At 45.7% G+C, this 18,447-nt stretch overlaps 29 non-coding genes across 29 annotated transcripts; all 29 read right to left on the bottom strand.

Annotated features, from left to right (window-relative positions):
* Positions 1-622: 622 nt before the first annotated feature.
* Positions 623-704, bottom strand: trnas-uga (transfer RNA serine (anticodon UGA)). The gene has a single exon. It is a non-coding gene; the product is annotated as a tRNA-Ser (tRNA).
* A 176-nt stretch (positions 705-880) lies between these two features.
* Positions 881-962, bottom strand: trnas-cga (transfer RNA serine (anticodon CGA)). Its single transcript has one exon. It is a non-coding gene; the product is annotated as a tRNA-Ser (tRNA).
* A 1,393-nt stretch (positions 963-2,355) lies between these two features.
* trnas-cga (transfer RNA serine (anticodon CGA)) lies at positions 2,356-2,437 on the bottom strand. Its single transcript has one exon. It is a non-coding gene; the product is annotated as a tRNA-Ser (tRNA).
* Positions 2,438-2,614: 177 nt separating this feature from the next.
* Positions 2,615-2,696, bottom strand: trnas-cga (transfer RNA serine (anticodon CGA)). The gene has a single exon. It is a non-coding gene; the product is annotated as a tRNA-Ser (tRNA).
* Positions 2,697-3,060: 364 nt separating this feature from the next.
* trnas-uga (transfer RNA serine (anticodon UGA)) lies at positions 3,061-3,142 on the bottom strand. The gene has a single exon. It is a non-coding gene; the product is annotated as a tRNA-Ser (tRNA).
* Positions 3,143-3,835: 693 nt separating this feature from the next.
* On the bottom strand, positions 3,836-3,917 carry trnas-uga (transfer RNA serine (anticodon UGA)). Its single transcript has one exon. It is a non-coding gene; the product is annotated as a tRNA-Ser (tRNA).
* Positions 3,918-5,572: 1,655 nt separating this feature from the next.
* Positions 5,573-5,654, bottom strand: trnas-uga (transfer RNA serine (anticodon UGA)). Its single transcript has one exon. It is a non-coding gene; the product is annotated as a tRNA-Ser (tRNA).
* A 176-nt stretch (positions 5,655-5,830) lies between these two features.
* Positions 5,831-5,912, bottom strand: trnas-cga (transfer RNA serine (anticodon CGA)). Its single transcript has one exon. It is a non-coding gene; the product is annotated as a tRNA-Ser (tRNA).
* Positions 5,913-7,305: 1,393 nt separating this feature from the next.
* Positions 7,306-7,387, bottom strand: trnas-cga (transfer RNA serine (anticodon CGA)). Its single transcript has one exon. It is a non-coding gene; the product is annotated as a tRNA-Ser (tRNA).
* Positions 7,388-7,564: 177 nt separating this feature from the next.
* Positions 7,565-7,646, bottom strand: trnas-cga (transfer RNA serine (anticodon CGA)). The gene has a single exon. It is a non-coding gene; the product is annotated as a tRNA-Ser (tRNA).
* A 364-nt stretch (positions 7,647-8,010) lies between these two features.
* On the bottom strand, positions 8,011-8,092 carry trnas-uga (transfer RNA serine (anticodon UGA)). Its single transcript has one exon. It is a non-coding gene; the product is annotated as a tRNA-Ser (tRNA).
* A 693-nt stretch (positions 8,093-8,785) lies between these two features.
* Positions 8,786-8,867, bottom strand: trnas-uga (transfer RNA serine (anticodon UGA)). The gene has a single exon. It is a non-coding gene; the product is annotated as a tRNA-Ser (tRNA).
* Positions 8,868-10,059: 1,192 nt separating this feature from the next.
* On the bottom strand, positions 10,060-10,141 carry trnas-uga (transfer RNA serine (anticodon UGA)). The gene has a single exon. It is a non-coding gene; the product is annotated as a tRNA-Ser (tRNA).
* Positions 10,142-10,317: 176 nt separating this feature from the next.
* On the bottom strand, positions 10,318-10,399 carry trnas-uga (transfer RNA serine (anticodon UGA)). The gene has a single exon. It is a non-coding gene; the product is annotated as a tRNA-Ser (tRNA).
* A 435-nt stretch (positions 10,400-10,834) lies between these two features.
* Positions 10,835-10,916, bottom strand: trnas-cga (transfer RNA serine (anticodon CGA)). The gene has a single exon. It is a non-coding gene; the product is annotated as a tRNA-Ser (tRNA).
* A 364-nt stretch (positions 10,917-11,280) lies between these two features.
* Positions 11,281-11,362, bottom strand: trnas-uga (transfer RNA serine (anticodon UGA)). The gene has a single exon. It is a non-coding gene; the product is annotated as a tRNA-Ser (tRNA).
* A 176-nt stretch (positions 11,363-11,538) lies between these two features.
* On the bottom strand, positions 11,539-11,620 carry trnas-uga (transfer RNA serine (anticodon UGA)). Its single transcript has one exon. It is a non-coding gene; the product is annotated as a tRNA-Ser (tRNA).
* A 693-nt stretch (positions 11,621-12,313) lies between these two features.
* trnas-uga (transfer RNA serine (anticodon UGA)) lies at positions 12,314-12,395 on the bottom strand. Its single transcript has one exon. It is a non-coding gene; the product is annotated as a tRNA-Ser (tRNA).
* A 1,192-nt stretch (positions 12,396-13,587) lies between these two features.
* trnas-uga (transfer RNA serine (anticodon UGA)) lies at positions 13,588-13,669 on the bottom strand. Its single transcript has one exon. It is a non-coding gene; the product is annotated as a tRNA-Ser (tRNA).
* A 1,005-nt stretch (positions 13,670-14,674) lies between these two features.
* Positions 14,675-14,756, bottom strand: trnas-uga (transfer RNA serine (anticodon UGA)). The gene has a single exon. It is a non-coding gene; the product is annotated as a tRNA-Ser (tRNA).
* A 176-nt stretch (positions 14,757-14,932) lies between these two features.
* Positions 14,933-15,014, bottom strand: trnas-uga (transfer RNA serine (anticodon UGA)). The gene has a single exon. It is a non-coding gene; the product is annotated as a tRNA-Ser (tRNA).
* A 430-nt stretch (positions 15,015-15,444) lies between these two features.
* On the bottom strand, positions 15,445-15,526 carry trnas-cga (transfer RNA serine (anticodon CGA)). Its single transcript has one exon. It is a non-coding gene; the product is annotated as a tRNA-Ser (tRNA).
* Positions 15,527-15,890: 364 nt separating this feature from the next.
* Positions 15,891-15,972, bottom strand: trnas-uga (transfer RNA serine (anticodon UGA)). Its single transcript has one exon. It is a non-coding gene; the product is annotated as a tRNA-Ser (tRNA).
* A 176-nt stretch (positions 15,973-16,148) lies between these two features.
* trnas-uga (transfer RNA serine (anticodon UGA)) lies at positions 16,149-16,230 on the bottom strand. Its single transcript has one exon. It is a non-coding gene; the product is annotated as a tRNA-Ser (tRNA).
* A 440-nt stretch (positions 16,231-16,670) lies between these two features.
* trnas-uga (transfer RNA serine (anticodon UGA)) lies at positions 16,671-16,752 on the bottom strand. Its single transcript has one exon. It is a non-coding gene; the product is annotated as a tRNA-Ser (tRNA).
* Positions 16,753-16,928: 176 nt separating this feature from the next.
* trnas-uga (transfer RNA serine (anticodon UGA)) lies at positions 16,929-17,010 on the bottom strand. Its single transcript has one exon. It is a non-coding gene; the product is annotated as a tRNA-Ser (tRNA).
* A 177-nt stretch (positions 17,011-17,187) lies between these two features.
* On the bottom strand, positions 17,188-17,269 carry trnas-cga (transfer RNA serine (anticodon CGA)). The gene has a single exon. It is a non-coding gene; the product is annotated as a tRNA-Ser (tRNA).
* A 365-nt stretch (positions 17,270-17,634) lies between these two features.
* trnas-uga (transfer RNA serine (anticodon UGA)) lies at positions 17,635-17,716 on the bottom strand. Its single transcript has one exon. It is a non-coding gene; the product is annotated as a tRNA-Ser (tRNA).
* A 176-nt stretch (positions 17,717-17,892) lies between these two features.
* Positions 17,893-17,974, bottom strand: trnas-cga (transfer RNA serine (anticodon CGA)). Its single transcript has one exon. It is a non-coding gene; the product is annotated as a tRNA-Ser (tRNA).
* Positions 17,975-18,447: the final 473 nt, after the last annotated feature.

Genomic DNA, 18,447 nt, shown 5'->3' with positions numbered 1-18,447 from the left:
CGGCTACAAAATTTAGATGTGTGCTGCATCTGAAGTTAGAGAAGACAATGAGCTCAAACAAAGCTCCTGAAAGAAAAAATGCGTGTAGCAAACAGACAAACCACCACGTAGTCGGCAGGGTTCGAACCTGCGCGGGGAAACCCCAATGGATTTCAAGTACATCGCCTTAACCTCTCGGCCACGACTACCCCGTTTAGTGAGCAGCATGCTATTTTTTGGCTGGATGTGTAGGGTAGAGTACACCAGGTAGAATGCTTCCAGCTACAAAATCTGGATGTGTGCTGCACCTGAAGTTAGAGAAGACATTGAACTCAAACAAAGCTCCTCAAAGACACAATGCTTGGAGGAAACAGACAAAGTATCACGTAGTCGGCAGGGTTCGAACCTGCGTGGGGAGACCCCAATGGATATCAAGTCCATCGCCTTAACCTCTCGGCCACGACTACCCCGTTTAGTGAGCAGCATGCTATTTTTTGGCTGAATGTGTAGGGTAGAGTACACCAGGTAGAATGCATCCAGCTACAAGATCTGGATGTGTGCTGCACCTGAAGTTAGAGAAGACATTGAACTCAAACACAGCTTCTCAAAGACACAATACTTGGAGGAAACAGACAAAGTATCACGTAGTTGGCAGGGTTCGAACCTGCGCGGGGAGACCCCAATGGATTTCAAGTCCATCGCCTTAACCTCTCGGCCACGACTACCACATTCGGTAAGCAGCATGCTATTTTTTGGCTGGATGTGTAGGGTAGAGTACACCAGGTACAAAGCATCCAGCTACAAAATTTAGATGTGTGCTGCATCTGAAGTTAGAGAAGACAATGAGCTCAAACAAAGCTCCTGAAAGAAAAAATGCTTGTAGCAAACAGACAAACCACCACGTAGTCGGCAGGGTTCGAACCTGCGCAGGGAAACCCCAATGGATTTCGAGTCCATCGCCTTAACCTCTCGGCCACGTCTACCCCATTTAGTGAGCAGCATGCTATTTTTTGGCTGGATGTGTAGGCTAGAGTTCACCAGGTACAATGCACCCAGCTATAAAATCTAGATGTGTGCTGCACCTGAAGATAGAGTAGACAGCAGGGTTTTAACCTGCGCAGGTAAAACCCAATGGATTTCAAGTCAATCACCTTAACCTCTTGGCCACAACAATGTCATTCAGAAAGTAGGATGCTATTTTCTAGACTGGATGTGAAGGGTACAGTACACCAGGAAAAATTAACCCAGCTGGAAGTTCTAGATGTGTGCTGAATCTGAAGTTAGAGATGAAAATGTGCTTAAACAAAGTTGCTTCCCGACCTAACACTTGAAGCAAACAAAGCATCACATAGTCAGCAGGGTTCGAACCTGCGCGGGTAGAGCCCAATGGATTTCAAGTCCATCGCCTTAACCTCTCGGCCACGACTATCCCATTTAGCGAGCAGCATGCTATTTTTTGGCTTGATGTGAAGGGTAGAGGTCACCAGGTACAAAGCATCCAGCTACAAAATTTAGATGTGTTCTGCATATGAAGTTAGAGAAGACAATGAGCTCAAACAAAGCTCCTGAAAGAAAAAATGCTTGTAGCAAACAGAAAAACCACCAAGTAGTCGGCAGGGTTCGAACCTGCGCAGGGAAACCCCAATGGATTTCAAGCCAATCACCTTAACCTCTTGGCCACAACAATGTGATTCAGAAAGTAGGATGCTATTTTCTAGACTGGATGTGAAGGGTACAGTACACCAGGAAAAATTAACCCAGCTGGAAAATCTAGATGTGTGCTGAATCTGAAGTTAGAGATGAAAATGTGCTCAAACAAAGTTGCTTCACGACCTAATGCTTGAAGCAAACAAAGCATCACGTAGTTGGCAGGGTTCGAACCTGTGCGGGGAGACCCCAATGGATTTCAAGTCCATCGCCTTAACCTCTTGGCCACGACTACCCCGTTAAGTGAGCAGCATGCTATTTTTTGGCTGAATGTGTAGGGTAGAGTACACCAGGTAGAATGCATCCAGCTACAAAATCTGGATGTGTGCTGCACCTGAAGTTAGAGAAGACATTGAACTCAAACAAAGCTTTTCAAAGCCACAATACTTGGAGGAAACAGACAAAGCATCACGTAGTCGGCTGGGTTCGAACCTGCGCGGGGAGACCCCAATGGATTTCAAGTCCATTGCCTTAATCTCTCGGCCACGACTACTAAATTTGGGAAGCAGCATGCTATTTTTTGGCTGGATGTGTAGGGTAGAGTACACCAGGTACAAAGCATCCAGCTACAAAATTTAGATGTGTTCTGCATATGAATTTAGAGAAGATAATGAGCTCAAACAAAGCACCTGAAAGAAAAAATGCATTTAGCAAACAGACAAAGCACCACGTAGTCGGCAGGGTTTGAACCTGCGTGGGGAAACCCCAATGGATTTCGAGTCCATCGCCTTAACCTCTCGGCCACTACTACCCCATTTATTGAGCAGCATGCTATTTTTTTGGCTGGATGTAAAGGGTAGATTACACCAGGTAGAATGGACCCGGCTACAAAATTTAGATGTGTGCTGCATCTGAAGTTAGAGAAGACAATGAGCTCAAACAAAGCTCCTGAAAGAAAAAATGCATGTAGCAAACAGACAAACCAACACGTAGTCCGCAGGGTTCAAACCTGCGCGGGGAAACCCCAATGGATTTCGAGTCCATCGCCTTAACCTCTCGGCCACGACTACCCCATTTAGTGAGCAGCATGCTATTTTTTGGCTGGATGTGTAGGCTAGAGTTCACCAGGTACAATGCACCCAGCTATAAAATCTAGATGTGTGCTGCACCTGAAGATAGAGTAGACAGCAGGGTTTTAACCTGCGCAGGTAAAACCCAATGGATTTCAAGTCAATCACCTTAACCTCTTGGCCACAACAATGTCATTCAGAAAGTAGGATGCTATTTTCTAGACTGGATGTGAACGGTACAGTACACCAGGAAAAATTAACCCAGCTGGAAAATCTAGATGTGTGCTGAATCTGAAGTTAGAGATGAAAATGTGCTCAAACAAAGTTGCTTCACGACCTTATGCTTGAAGCAAACAAAGCATCACGTAGTCGGCAGGGTTCGAACCTGCGCGGGGAGACCCCAATGGATTTCAAGTCCATCGCCTTAACCTCTCGGCCACGACTACCCCGTTTAGTGAGCAGCATGCTAATTTTTGGCTGAATGTGTAGGGTAGAGTACACCAGGTAGAATGCATCCAGCTACAAAATCTGGATGTGTGCTGCACCTGAAGTTAGAGAAGATAATGAGCTCAAACAAAGCACCTGAAAGAAAAAATGCTTGTAGCAAACAGACAAACCACCACGTAGTCGGCAGGGTTTGAACCTGCGCGGGAAAACCCCAATGGATTTCAAGTCCATCGCCTTAACTTCTCGGCCACGACTACCCCATTTATTGAGCAGCATGCTATTATTTTGGCTGGATGTAAAGGGTAGATTACACCAGGTAGAATGGACCCGGCTAAAAAATTTAGATGTGTGCTGCATCTGAAGTTAGAGAAGACAATGAGCTCAAACAAAGCTCCTGAAAGAAAAAATGCATGTAGCAAACAGACAAACCACCACGTAGTCGGCAGGGTTCGAACCTGCGCGGGGAAACCCCAATGGATTTCAAGTACATCGCCTTAACCTCTCGGCCACTACTACCCCGTTTAGTGAGCAGCATGCTATTTTTTGGCTGGATGTGTAGGGTAGAGTACACCAGGTAGAATGCTTCCAGCTACAAAATCTGGATGTGTGCTGCACCTAAAGTTAGAGAAGACATTGAACTCAAACAAAGCTCCTCAAAGACACAATGCTTGGAGGAAACAGACAAAGTATCACGTAGTCGGCAGGGTTCGAACCTGCGCGGGGAGACCCCAATGGATTTCAAGTCCATCGCCTTAACCTCTCGGCCACGACTACCCCATTTAGCAAGCAGCATGCTATTTTTTGGCTTGATGTGAAGGGTAGAGGTCACCAGGTACAAAGCATCCAGCTACAAAATTTAGATGTGTGCTGCATCTGAAGTTAGAGAAGACAATGAGCTTAAACAAAGCTCCTGAAAGAAAAAATGCTTGTAGCAAACAGACAAACCACCACGTAGTCGGCAGGGTTCGAACCGGCGCAGGGAAACCCCAATGGATTTCGAGTCCATCGGCTTAACCTCTCGGCCACGTCTACCCCATTTAGTGAGCAGCATGCTATTTTTTGGCTGGATGTGTAGGCTAGAGTTCACCAGGTACAATGCACCCAGCTATAAAATCTAGATGTGTGCTGCACCTGAAGATAGAGTAGACAGCAGGGTTTTAACCTACGCAGGTAAAACCCATTGGATTTCAAGTCAATCACCTTAACCTCTTGGCCACAACAATGTGATTCAGAAAGTAGGATGCTATTTTCTAGACTGGATGTGAAGGGTACAGTACACCAGGAAAAATTAACCCAGCTGGAAAATCTAGATGTGTGCTGAATCTGAAGTTAGAGATGAAAAAGTGCTTAAACAAAGTTGCTTCCCGACCTAACACTTGAAGCAAACAAAGCATCACATAGTCAGCAGGGTTCGAACCTGCGCGGGTAGAGCCCAATGGATTTCAAGTCCATCGCCTTAACCTCTCGGCCACGACTACCCCGTTTAGTGAGCAGCATGCTAATTTTTGGCTGAATGTGTAGGGTAGAGTACACCAGGTAGAATGCATCCAGCTACAAAATCTGGATGTGTGCTGCACCTGAAGTTAGAGAAGATAATGAGCTCAAACAAAGCACCTGAAAGAAAAAATGCTTGTAGCAAACAGACAAACCACCACGTAGTCGGCAGGGTTTGAACCTGCGCGGGAAAACCCCAATGGATTTCAAGTCCATCGCCTTAACTTCTCGGCCACGACTACCCCATTTATTGAGCAGCATGCTATTATTTTGGCTGGATGTAAAGGGTAGATTACACCAGGTAGAATGGACCCGGCTACAAAATTTAGATGTGTGCTGCATCTGAAGTTAGAGAAGACAATGAGCTCAAACAAAGCTCCTGAAAGAAAAAATGCATGTAGCAAACAGACAAACCACCACGTAGTCGGCAGGGTTCGAACCTGCGCGGGGAAACCCCAATGGATTTCAAGTACATCGCCTTAACCTCTCGGCCACGACTACCCCGTTTAGTGAGCAGCATGCTATTTTTTGGCTGGATGTGTAGGGTAGAGTACACCAGGTAGAATGCTTCCAGCTACAAAATCTGGATGTGTGCTGCACCTGAAGTTAGAGAAGACATTGAACTCAAACAAAGCTCCTCAAAGACACAATGCTTGGAGGAAACAGACAAAGTATCACGTAGTCGGCAGGGTTCGAACCTGCGTGGGGAGACCCCAATGGATATCAAGTCCATCGCCTTAACCTCTCGGCCACGACTACCCCGTTTAGTGAGCAGCATGCTATTTTTTGGCTGAATGTGTAGGGTAGAGTACACCAGGTAGAATGCATCCAGCTACAAGATCTGGATGTGTGCTGCACCTGAAGTTAGAGAAGACATTGAACTCAAACACAGCTTCTCAAAGACACAATACTTGGAGGAAACAGACAAAGTATCACGTAGTCGGCAGGGTTCGAACCTGCGCGGGGAGACCCCAATGGATTTCAAGTCCATCGCCTTAACCTCTCGGCCACGACTACCACATTCGGTAAGCAGCATGCTATTTTTTGGCTGGATGTGTAGGGTAGAGTACACCAGGTACAAAGCATCCAGCTACAAAATTTAGATGTGTGCTGCATCTGAAGTTAGAGAAGACAATGAGCTCAAACAAAGCTCCTGAAAGAAAAAATGCTTGTAGCAAACAGACAAACCACCACGTAGTCGGCAGGGTTCGAACCTGCGCAGGGAAACCCCAATGGATTTCGAGTCCATCGCCTTAACCTCTCGGCCACGTCTACCCCATTTAGTGAGCAGCATGCTATTTTTTGGCTGGATGTGTAGGCTAGAGTTCACCAGGTACAATGCACCCAGCTATAAAATCTAGATGTGTGCTGCACCTGAAGATAGAGTAGACAGCAGGGTTTTAACCTGCGCAGGTAAAACCCAATGGATTTCAAGTCAATCACCTTAACCTCTTGGCCACAACAATGTCATTCAGAAAGTAGGATGCTATTTTCTAGACTGGATGTGAAGGGTACAGTACACCAGGAAAAATTAACCCAGCTGGAAGTTCTAGATGTGTGCTGAATCTGAAGTTAGAGATGAAAATGTGCTTAAACAAAGTTGCTTCCCGACCTAACACTTGAAGCAAACAAAGCATCACATAGTCAGCAGGGTTCGAACCTGCGCGGGTAGAGCCCAATGGATTTCAAGTCCATCGCCTTAACCTCTCGGCCACGACTATCCCATTTAGCGAGCAGCATGCTATTTTTTGGCTTGATGTGAAGGGTAGAGGTCACCAGGTACAAAGCATCCAGCTACAAAATTTAGATGTGTTCTGCATATGAAGTTAGAGAAGACAATGAGCTCAAACAAAGCTCCTGAAAGAAAAAATGCTTGTAGCAAACAGAAAAACCACCAAGTAGTCGGCAGGGTTCGAACCTGCGCAGGGAAACCCCAATGGATTTCAAGCCAATCACCTTAACCTCTTGGCCACAACAATGTGATTCAGAAAGTAGGATGCTATTTTCTAGACTGGATGTGAAGGGTACAGTACACCAGGAAAAATTAACCCAGCTGGAAAATCTAGATGTGTGCTGAATCTGAAGTTAGAGATGAAAATGTGCTCAAACAAAGTTGCTTCACGACCTAATGCTTGAAGCAAACAAAGCATCACGTAGTTGGCAGGGTTCGAACCTGTGCGGGGAGACCCCAATGGATTTCAAGTCCATCGCCTTAACCTCTCGGCCACGACTACCCCGTTAAGTGAGCAGCATGCTATTTTTTGGCTGAATGTGTAGGGTAGAGTACACCAGGTAGAATGCATCCAGCTACAAAATCTGGATGTGTGCTGCACCTGAAGTTAGAGAAGACATTGAACTCAAACAAAGCTTTTCAAAGCCACAATACTTGGAGGAAACAGACAAAGCATCACGTAGTCGGCTGGGTTCGAACCTGCGCGGGGAGACCCCAATGGATTTCAAGTCCATTGCCTTAATCTCTCGGCCACGACTACTAAATTTGGGAAGCAGCATGCTATTTTTTGGCTGGATGTGTAGGGTAGAGTACACCAGGTACAAAGCATCCAGCTACAAAATTTAGATGTGTTCTGCATATGAATTTAGAGAAGATAATGAGCTCAAACAAAGCACCTGAAAGAAAAAATGCATTTAGCAAACAGACAAAGCACCACGTAGTCGGCAGGGTTTGAACCTGCGTGGGGAAACCCCAATGGATTTCGAGTCCATCGCCTTAACCTCTCGGCCACTACTACCCCATTTATTGAGCAGCATGCTATTTTTTTGGCTGGATGTAAAGGGTAGATTACACCAGGTAGAATGGACCCGGCTACAAAATTTAGATGTGTGCTGCATCTGAAGTTAGAGAAGACAATGAGCTCAAACAAAGCTCCTGAAAGAAAAAATGCATGTAGCAAACAGACAAACCACCACGTAGTCCGCAGGGTTCAAACCTGCGCGGGGAAACCCCAATGGATTTCGAGTCCATCGCCTTAACCTCTCGGCCACGACTACCCCATTTAGTGAGCAGCATGCTATTTTTTGGCTGGATGTGTAGGCTAGAGTTCACCAGGTACAATGCACCCAGCTATAAAATCTAGATGTGTGCTGCACCTGAAGATAGAGTAGACAGCAGGGTTTTAACCTGCGCAGGTAAAACCCAATGGATTTCAAGTCAATCACCTTAACCTCTTGGCCACAACAATGTCATTCAGAAAGTAGGATGCTATTTTCTAGACTGGATGTGAACGGTACAGTACACCAGGAAAAATTAACCCAGCTGGAAAATCTAGATGTGTGCTGAATCTGAAGTTAGAGATGAAAATGTGCTCAAACAAAGTTGCTTCACGACCTTATGCTTGAAGCAAACAAAGCATCACGTAGTCGGCAGGGTTCGAACCTGCGCGGGGAGACCCCAATGGATTTCAAGTCCATCGCCTTAACCTCTCGGCCACGACTACCCCGTTTAGTGAGCAGCATGCTAATTTTTGGCTGAATGTGTAGGGTAGAGTACACCAGGTAGAATGCATCCAGCTACAAAATCTGGATGTGTGCTGCACCTGAAGTTAGAGAAGATAATGAGCTCAAACAAAGCACCTGAAAGAAAAAATGCTTGTAGCAAACAGACAAACCACCACGTAGTCGGCAGGGTTTGAACCTGCGCGGGAAAACCCCAATGGATTTCAAGTCCATCGCCTTAACTTCTCGGCCACGACTACCCCATTTATTGAGCAGCATGCTATTATTTTGGCTGGATGTAAAGGGTAGATTACACCAGGTAGAATGGACCCGGCTAAAAAATTTAGATGTGTGCTGCATCTGAAGTTAGAGAAGACAATGAGCTCAAACAAAGCTCCTGAAAGAAAAAATGCATGTAGCAAACAGACAAACCACCACGTAGTCGGCAGGGTTCGAACCTGCGCGGGGAAACCCCAATGGATTTCAAGTACATCGCCTTAACCTCTCGGCCACTACTACCCCGTTTAGTGAGCAGCATGCTATTTTTTGGCTGGATGTGTAGGGTAGAGTACACCAGGTAGAATGCTTCCAGCTACAAAATCTGGATGTGTGCTGCACCTAAAGTTAGAGAAGACATTGAACTCAAACAAAGCTCCTCAAAGACACAATGCTTGGAGGAAACAGACAAAGTATCACGTAGTCGGCAGGGTTCGAACCTGCGCGGGGAGACCCCAATGGATTTCAAGTCCATCGCCTTAACCTCTCGGCCACGACTACCCCATTTAGCAAGCAGCATGCTATTTTTTGGCTTGATGTGAAGGGTAGAGGTCACCAGGTACAAAGCATCCAGCTACAAAATTTAGATGTGTGCTGCATCTGAAGTTAGAGAAGACAATGAGCTTAAACAAAGCTCCTGAAAGAAAAAATGCTTGTAGCAAACAGACAAACCACCACGTAGTCGGCAGGGTTCGAACCGGCGCAGGGAAACCCCAATGGATTTCGAGTCCATCGGCTTAACCTCTCGGCCACGTCTACCCCATTTAGTGAGCAGCATGCTATTTTTTGGCTGGATGTGTAGGCTAGAGTTCACCAGGTACAATGCACCCAGCTATAAAATCTAGATGTGTGCTGCACCTGAAGATAGAGTAGACAGCAGGGTTTTAACCTACGCAGGTAAAACCCATTGGATTTCAAGTCAATCACCTTAACCTCTTGGCCACAACAATGTGATTCAGAAAGTAGGATGCTATTTTCTAGACTGGATGTGAAGGGTACAGTACACCAGGAAAAATTAACCCAGCTGGAAAATCTAGATGTGTGCTGAATCTGAAGTTAGAGATGAAAAAGTGCTCAAACAAAGTTGCTTCACGACCTAATGCTTGAAGCAAACAAAGCATCACGTAGTCGGCAGGGTTTGAACCTGCGTGGAGAGACCCCAATGGATTTCAAGTCCATCGCCTTAACCTCTCGGCCACGACTACCCCATTTAGCAAGCAGCATGCTATTTTTTGGCTTGATGTGAAGGGTAGAGGTCACCAGGTACAAAGCATCCAGCTACAAGATCTGGATGTGTGCTGCACCTGAAGTTAGAGAAGACATTGAACTCAAACAAAGCTTCTCAAAGACACAATACTTGGAGGAAACAGACAAAGTATCACGTAGTCGGCAGTGTTCGAACCTGCGCGGGGAGACCCAAAATGGATTTCAAGTCTATCGCCTTAACCTCTCGGCCACGACTACCACATTTGGTAAGCAGCATGCTATTTTTTGGCTGGATGTGTAGGGTAGAGTACACCAGGTACAAAGCATCCAGCTACAAAATTTAGATGTGGATGTGAAGGGTACAGTACACCAGGAAAAGTTAACCCAGCTGGAAATTCTAGATGTGTGCTGAATCTGAAGTTAGAGATGAAAATGTGCTCAAACAAAGTTGCTTCACGACCTAATGCCTGAAGCAAACAAAGCATCACGTAGTCGGCAGGGTTCGAACCTGCGCGGGGAAACCCCAATGGATTTCAAGTCAATCGCCTTAACCTCTCGGCCACGACTACCCCATTTAGCAAGCAGCATGCTATTTTTTGGCTTGATGTGAAGGGTAGAGGTCACCAGGTACAAAGCATCCAGCTACAAGATCTGGATGTGTTCTGCATATGAAGTTAGAGAAGATAATGAGCTCAAACAAAGCACCTGAAAGAAAAAATGCTTGTAGCAAACAGACAAACCACCACGTAGTCGGCAGGGTTTGAACCTGCGCGGGGAAACCCCAATGGATTTCAAGTCCATCGCCTTAACCTCTCGACCACGACTACCCTATTTAGTGAGCAGCATGCTATTTTTTGGCAGGATGTGTAGGGTAGAGTACACCAGGTACAAAGCATCCAGCTACAAAATTTATATGTGTTCTGCATATGAAGTTAGAGAAGATAATGAGCTCAAACAAAGCACCTGAAAGAAAAAATGCTTGTAGCAAACAGACAAACCACCATGTAGTCGGCAGGGTTTGAACCTGCGCGGGGAAACCCCAATATATTTCAAGTCCATCGCCTTAACCTCTCGGCCACGACTACCCCATTTATTGAGCAGCATGCTATTTTTTTGGCTGGATGTAAAGGGTAGATTACACCAGGTAGAATGGACCCGGCTACAAAATTTAGATGTGTGCTGCATCTGAAGTTAGAGAAGACAATGAGCTCAAACAAAGCTCCTGAAAGAAAAAAAACATGTAGCAAACAGACAAACCACCACGTAGTCGGCAGGGTTCGAACCTGCGCGGGGAAACCCCAATGGATTTCGAGTCCATCGCCTTAACCTCTCGGCCACGACTACCCCATTTAGAGAGCAGCATGCTATTTTTTGGCTGGATGTGTAGGCTAGAGTTCACCAGGTACAATGCACCCAGCTATAAAATCTAGATGTGTGCTGCACCTGAAGATAGAGTAGACAGCAGGGTTTTAACCTGCGCAGGTAAAACCCAATGGATTTCAAGTCAATCACCTTAACCTCTTGGCCACAACAATGTCATACAGAAAGTAGGATGCTATTTTCTAGACTGGATGTGAACGGTACAGTACACCAGGAAAAATTAACCCAGCTGGAAAATCTAGATGTGTGCTGAATCTGAAGTTAGAGATGAAAATGTGCTCAAACAAAGTTGCTTCACGACCTTATGCTTGAAGCAAACAAAGCATCACGTAGTCGGCAGGGTTCGAACCTGCGCGGGGAGACCTCAATGGATTTCAAGTCCATCGCCTTAACCTCTCGGCCACGACTACCCAGTTTAGTGAGCAGCATGCTATTTTTTGGCTGAATGTGTAGGGTAGAGTACACCAGGTAGAATGCATCCAGCTACAAAATCTGGATGTGTGCTGCACCTGAAGTTAGAGAAGACATTAAACTCAAACAAAGCTTCTCAGAGACACAATACTTGGAGGAAACAGACAAAGTATCACGTAGTCGGCAGGGTTCGAACCTGCGCGGGGAGACCCCAATGGATTTCAAGTCCATCGCCTTAACCTCTCGGCCACGACTACCACATTTGGTAAGCAGCATGCTATTTTTTGGCTGGATGTGTAGGGTAGCGTACACCAGGTACAAAGCATCCAGCTACAAAATTTAGATGTGTTCTGCATATGAAGTTAGAGAAGATAATGAGCTCAAACAAAGCACCTGAAAGAAAAAATGCTTGTAGCAAACAGACAAACCACCACGTAGTCGGCAGAGTTTGAACCTGCGCGGGAAAACCCCAATAGATTTCAAGTCCATCGCCTTAACTTCTCGGCCACGACTACCCCATTTATTGAGCAGCATGCTATTATTTTGGCTGGATGTAAAGGGTAGATTACACCAGGTAGAATGGAGCCGGCTACAAAATTTAGATGTGTGCTGCATCTGAAGTTAGAGAAGACAATGAGCTCAAACAAAGCTCCTGAAAGAAAAAATGCATGTAGCAAACAGACAAACCACCACGTAGTCGGCAGGGTTCGAACCTGCGCGGGGAAACCCCAATGGATTTCAAGTACATCGCCTTAACCTCTCGGCCACGACTACCCCGTTTAGTGAGCAGCATGCTATTTTTTGGCTGGATGTGTAGGGTAGAGTACACCAGGTAGAATGCTTCCAGCTACAAAATCTGGATGTGTGCTGCACCTGAAGTTAGAGAAGACATTGAACTCAAACAAAGCTCCTCAAAGACACAATGCTTGGAGGAAACAGACAAAGTATCACGTAGTCGGCAGGGTTCGAACCTGCGCGGGGAGACCCCAATGGATTTCAAGTCCATCGCCTTAACCTCTCGGCCACGACTACCCCATTTAGCAAGCAGCATGCTATTTTTTGGCTTGATGTGAAGGGTAGAGGTCACCAGGTACAAAGCATCCAGCTACAAAATTTAGATGTGTGCTGCATCTGAAGTTAGAGAAGACAATGAGCTCAAACAAAGCTCCTGAAAGAAAAAATGCTTGTAGCAAACAGACAAACCACCACGTAGTCGGCAGGGTTCGAACCGGCGCAGGGAAACCCCAATGGATTTCGAGTCCATCGGCTTAACCTCTCGGCCACGTCTACCCCATTTAGTGAGCAGCATGCTATTTTTTGGCTGGATGTGTAGGCTAGAGTTCACCAGGTACAATGCACCCAGCTATAAAATCTAGATGTGTGCTGCACCTGAAGATAGAGTAGACAGCAGGGTTTTAACCTACTTAGGTAAAACCCATTGGATTTCAAGTCAATCACCTTAACCTCTTGGCCACAACAATGTCATTCAGAAAGTAGGATGCTATTTTCTAGACTGGATGTGAACGGTACAGTACACCAGGAAAAATTAACCCAGCAGGAAAATCTAGATGTGTGCTGAATCTGAAGTTAGAGATGAAAAAGTGCTCAAAAAAAGTTGCTTCACGACCTAATGCTTGAAGCAAACAAAGCATCACGTAGTCGGCAGGGTTCGAACCTGCGTGGAGAGACCCCAATGGATTTCAAGTCCATCGCCTTAACCTCTTGGCCACGACTACCCCGTTTAGTGAGCAGCATGCTATTTTTTGGCTGAATGTGTAGGGTAGAGTACACCAGGTAGAATGCATCCAGCTACAATATCTGGATGTGTGCTGCACCTGAAGTTAGAGAAGACATTGAACTCAAACAAAGCTTCTCAAAGACACAATACTTGGAGGAAACAGACAAAGTATCACGTAGTCGGCAGTGTTCGAACCTGCGCGGGGAGACCCAAAATGGATTTCAAGTCTATCGCCTTAACCTCTCGGCCACGACTACCACATTTGGTAAGCAGCATGCTATTTTTTGGCTGGACGTGTAGGGTAGAGTACACCAGGTACAAAGCATCCAGCTACAAAATTTAGATGTGGATGTGAAGGGTACAGTACACCAGGAAAAATTAACCCAGCAGGAAATTCTAGATTTGTGCTGAATCTGAAGTTAGAGATGAAAATGTGCTCAAACAAAGTTGCTTCACGACCTAATGCCTGAAGCAAACAAAGCTTCACGTAGTCGGCAGGGTTCGAACCTGCGCGGGGAGACCCCAATGGATTTCAAGTCCATCGCCTTAACCTCTCGGACACGACTACCACATTCAACGAGCAGCATGCTATTTTTTGGCTGGATGTGTAGGGTAGAGTACACCAGGTACAAAGCATCCAGCTACAAAATTTAGATGTGTTCTGCATATGAAGTTAGAGAAGATAATGAGCTCAAACAAAGCACCTGAAAGAAAAAATGCTTGTAGCAAACAGACAAACCACCACGTATTCGGCAGCGTTTGAACCTGCGCGGGGAAACCCCAATGGATTTCAAGTCCATCACCTTAACCTCTCGGCCACGACTACCCCATTTAGTGAGCAGCATGCTATTTTTTGGCTGGATGTGTAGGGTAGAGTACACCAGGTACAAAGCATCCAGCTACAAAATTTAGATGTGTTCTGCATATGAAGTTAGAGAAGATAATGAGCTCAAACAAAGCACCTGAAAGAAAAAATGCTTGTAGCAAACAGACAAACCACCATGTAGTCGGCAGGGTTTGAACCTGCGCGGGGAAACCCCAATATATTTCAAGTCCATCGCCTTAACCTCTCGGCCACGACTACCCCATTTATAGAGCAGCATGCTATTTTTTTGGCTGGATGTAAAGGGTAGATTACACCAGGTAGAATGGACCCGGCTACAAAATTTAGATGTGTGCTGCATCTGAAGTTAGAGAAGACATTGAACTCAAACAAAGCTTCTCAAAGACACAATACTTGGAGGAAACAGACAAAGTATCACGTAGTCGGCAGTGTTCGAACCTGCGTGGGGAGACCCAAAATGGATTTCAAGTCTATCGCCTTAACCTCTCGGCCACGACTACCACATTTGGTAAGCAGCATGCTATTTTTTGGCTGGATGTGTAGGGTAGAGTACACCAGGTACAAAGCATCCAGCTACAAAATTTAGATGTGGATGTGAAGGGTACAGTACACCAGGAAAAATTAACCCAGCTGGAAATTCTAGATGTGTGCTGAATCTGAAGTTAGAGATGAAAATGTGCTCAAACAAAGTTGCTTCACGACCTAATGCCTGAAGCAAACAAAGCATCACGTAGTCGGCAGGGTTCGAACCTGCGCGGGGAGACCCCAATGGATTTCAAGTCCATCGCCTTAACCTCTCGGCCACGACTACCACATTCAACGAGCAGCATGCTATTTTTTGGCTGGATGTGTAGGGTAGAGTACACCAGGTACAAAGCATCCAGCTACAAAATTTAGATGTGTTCTGCATATGAAGTTAGAGAAGATAATGAGCTCAAACAAAGCACCTGAAAGAAAAAATGCTTGTAGCAAACAGACAAACCACCACGTAGTCGGCAGGGTTTGAACCTGCGCGGGGAAACCCCAATGGATTTCAAGTCCATCGCCTTAACCTCTCGGCCACGACTACCCCATTTAGTGAGCAGCATGCTATTTTTTGGCTGGATGTGTAGGGTAGAGTACACCAGGTACAAAGCATCCAGCTACAAAATTTAGATGTGTTCTGCATATGAAGTTAGAGAAGATAATGAGCTCAAACAAAGCACCTGAAAGAAAAAATGCTTGTAGCAAACAGACAAACCACCGTCGGCAGGGTTTGAACCTGCGCGGGGAAACCCCAATATATTTCAAGTCCATCGCCTTAACCTCTCGGCCACGACTACCCCATTTATTGAGCAGCATGCTATTTTTTTGGCTGGATGTAAAGGGTAGATTACACCAGGTAGAATGGACCCGGCTACAAAATTTAGATGTGTGCTGCATCTGAAGTTAGAGAAGACAATGAGCTCAAACAAAGCTCCTGAAAGAAAAAATGCATGTAGCAAACAGACAAACCACCACGTAGTCGGCAGGGTTCGAACCTGCGCGGGGAAACCCCAATGGATTTCGAGTCCATCGCCTTAACCTCTCGGCCACGACTACCCCATTTAGAGAGCAGCATGCTATTTTTTGGCTGGATGTGTAGGCTAGAGTTCACCAGGTACAATGCACCCAGCTATAAAATCTAGATGTGTGCTGCACCTGAAGATAGAGTAGACAGCAGGGTTTTAACCTGCGCAGGTAAAACCCAATGGATTTCAAGTCAATCACCTTAACCTCTTGGCCACAACAATGTCATTCAGAAAGTAGGATGCTATTTTCTAGACTGGATGTGAACGGTACAGTACACCAGGAAAAATTAACCCAGCTGGAAAATCTAGATGTGTGCTGAATCTGAAGTTAGAGATGAAAATGTGCTCAAACAAAGTTGCATCACGACCTTATGCTTGAAGCAAACAAAGCATCACGTAGTCGGCAGGGTTCGAACCTGCGCGGGGAGACCTCAATGGATTTCAAGTCCATCGCCTTAACCTCTCGGCCACGACTACCCCGTTTAGTGAGCAGCATGCTATTTTTTGGCTGAATGTGTAGGGTAGAGTACACCAGGTAGAATGCATCCAGCTACAAAATCTGGATGTGTGCTGCACCTGAAGTTAGAGAAGACATTAAACTCAAACAAAGCTTCTCAGAGACACAATACTTGGAGGAAACAGACAAAGTATCACGTAGTCGGCAGGGTTCGAACCTGCGCGGGGAGACCCCAATGGATTTCAAGTCCATCGCCTTAACCTCTCGGCCACGACTACCACATTTGGTAAGCAGCATGCTATTTTTTGGCTGGATGTGTAGGGTAGCGTACACCAGGTACAAAGCATCCAGCTACAAAATTTAGATGTGTTCTGCATATGAAGTTAGAGAAGATAATGAGCTCAAACAAAGCACCTGAAAGAAAAGAAAAAATGCTTGTAGCAAACAGACAAACCACCACGTAGTCGGCAGGGTTTGAACCTGCGCGGGAAAACCCCAATGGATTTCAAGTCCATCGCCTTAACGTCTCGGCCACGACTACCCCATTTACTGAGCAGCATGCTATTATTTTGGCTGGATGTAAAGGGTAGATTACACCAGGTAGAATGCATCCAGCTACAAAATCTGGATGTGTGCTGCACCTGAAGTTAGAGAAGACATTGAACTCAAACAAAGCTTTTCAAAGACACAATACTTGGAGGAAACAGACAAAGTATCACGTAGTCGGCAGGGTTCGAACCTGCGCGGGGAGACCCCAATGGATTTCAAGTCCATCGGCTTAACCTCTCGGCCACGACTACCACATTTGGTAAGCAGCATGCTATTTTTTGGCTGGATGTGTAGGGTAGAGTACACCAGGTACAAAGCATCCAGCTACAAAATTTAGATGTGTTCTGCATATGAAGTTAGAGAAGATAATGAGCTCAAACAAAGCACCTGAAAGAAAAAATGCTTGTAGCAAACAGACAAACCACCACGTAGTCGGCAGGGTTTGAACCTGCGCCGGGAAACCCAAATGGATTTCAAGTCCATCGCCTTAACCTCTCGGCCACGACTACCCCATTTATTGAGCAGCATGCTATTTTTTTGGCTGGATGTAAAGGGTAGATTACACCAGGTAGAATGGACCCGGCTACAAAATTTAGATGTGTGCTGCATCTGAAGTTAGAGAAGACAATGAGCTCAAACAAAGCTCCTGAAAGAAAAAATGCATGTAGCAAACAGACAAACAACCACGTAGTCGGCAGGGTTCGAACCTGCGCGGGGAAATCCCAATGGATTTCGAGTCCATCGCCTTAACCTCTCGGCCACGACTACCCCATTTAGTGAGCAGAATGCTATTTTTTGGCTGGATGTGTAGGCTAGAGTTCACCAGGTACAATGCACCCAGCTATAAAATCTAGATGTGTGCTGCACCTGAAGATAGAGTAGACAGCAGGGTTTTAACCTGCGCAGGTAAAACCCAATGGATTTCAAGGTCAATCGCCTTAACCTCTTGGCCACAACAATGTCATTCAGAAAGTAGGATGCTATTTTCTAGACTGCATGTGAAGGGTACAGTACACCAGGAAAAATTAACCCAGCTGGAAATTCTAGATGTGTGCTTAATCTGAAGTTAGAGATGAAAAAGTGCTCAAACAAAGTTGCTTCACGACCTAATGCTTGAAGCAAACAAAGCATCACGTAGTCGGCAGGGTTCGAACCTGCGTGGGGAGACCCCAATGGATTTCAAGTCCATCGCCTTAACCTCTCGGCCACGACTACCACATTCGGTAAGCAGCATGCTATTTTTTGGCTGGATGTGTAGGGTAGAGTACACCAGGTACAAAGCATCCAGCTACAAAATTTAGATGTGTGCTGCATCTGAAGTTAGAGAAGACAATGAGCTCAAACAAAGCTCCTGAAAGAAAAAATGCTTGTAGCAAACAGACAAACAACCACGTAGTCGGCAGGGTTCGAACCTGCGCAGGGAAACCCCAATGGATTTCGAGTCCATCGCCTTAACCTCTCGGCCACGTCTACCCCATTTAGTGAGCAGCATGCTATTTTTTGGCTGGATGTGTAGGCTAGAGTTCACCAGGTACAATGCACCCAGCTATAAAATCTAGATGTGTGCTGCACCTGAAGATAGAGTAGACAGCAGGGTTTTAACCTGCGCAGGTAAAACCCAATGGATTTCAAGTCAATCACCTTAACCTCTTGGCCACAACAATGTCATTCAGAATGTAGGATGCTATTTTCTAGACTGGATGTGAAGGGTACAGTACACCAGGAAAAATTAACCCAGCTGGAAGTTCTAGATGTGTGCTGAATCTGAAGTTAGAGATGAAAATGTGCTTAAACAAAGTTGCTTCCCGACCTAACACTTGAAGCAAAAAAAGCATCACATAGTCAGCAGGGTTCGAACCTGCGCGGGTAGAGCCCAATGGATTTCAAGTCCATCGCCTTAACCTCTCGGCCACGACTATCCCATTTAGCGAGCAGCATGCTATTTT

The sequence above is a fragment of the Pseudorasbora parva genome, chromosome 6, assembly GCF_024679245.1.
Source record: "Pseudorasbora parva isolate DD20220531a chromosome 6, ASM2467924v1, whole genome shotgun sequence".
NCBI classification, from domain to species: domain Eukaryota; kingdom Metazoa; phylum Chordata; class Actinopteri; order Cypriniformes; family Gobionidae; genus Pseudorasbora; species Pseudorasbora parva.
Note: the sequence above shows the minus strand (reverse complement) of the source record. Positions and strands in the feature narration are given on the sequence as shown.